Source organism: Penaeus monodon, chromosome 30, assembly GCF_015228065.2.
Source record: "Penaeus monodon isolate SGIC_2016 chromosome 30, NSTDA_Pmon_1, whole genome shotgun sequence".
NCBI lineage: Eukaryota > Metazoa > Arthropoda > Malacostraca > Decapoda > Penaeidae > Penaeus > Penaeus monodon.
Genome location: NC_051415.1, coordinates 24840621 through 24840919, shown reverse-complemented (window position 1 = coordinate 24840919; position 299 = coordinate 24840621).

Here is a 299-nt window from a genome sequence, read left to right as displayed (position 1 = left end):
AGCCACACTCCGTTACCTGAAGCCTTGTAAGTTATAGCGTTGGAAACGTCTTTCTCTTTCTTTTTCATGATTATTTACTCTCTCATGCTACCTCCCCCCCCCCCCCGCGCAAACAAGTATTTCATGCTCAACACACTGCCCGCTCGACCTCCTCCATCCTTCGCATTTTGAACGGAAACTCAAACCTCTTTTCTCGATCCCCCCCTTTTGTCGGCGTCGGTGCTAATACCCAACGACTAAACTTTTCTCTCAATCGACGTGCTATCAATTATAACTTCGTCGGGCGGCGCACAATGCAC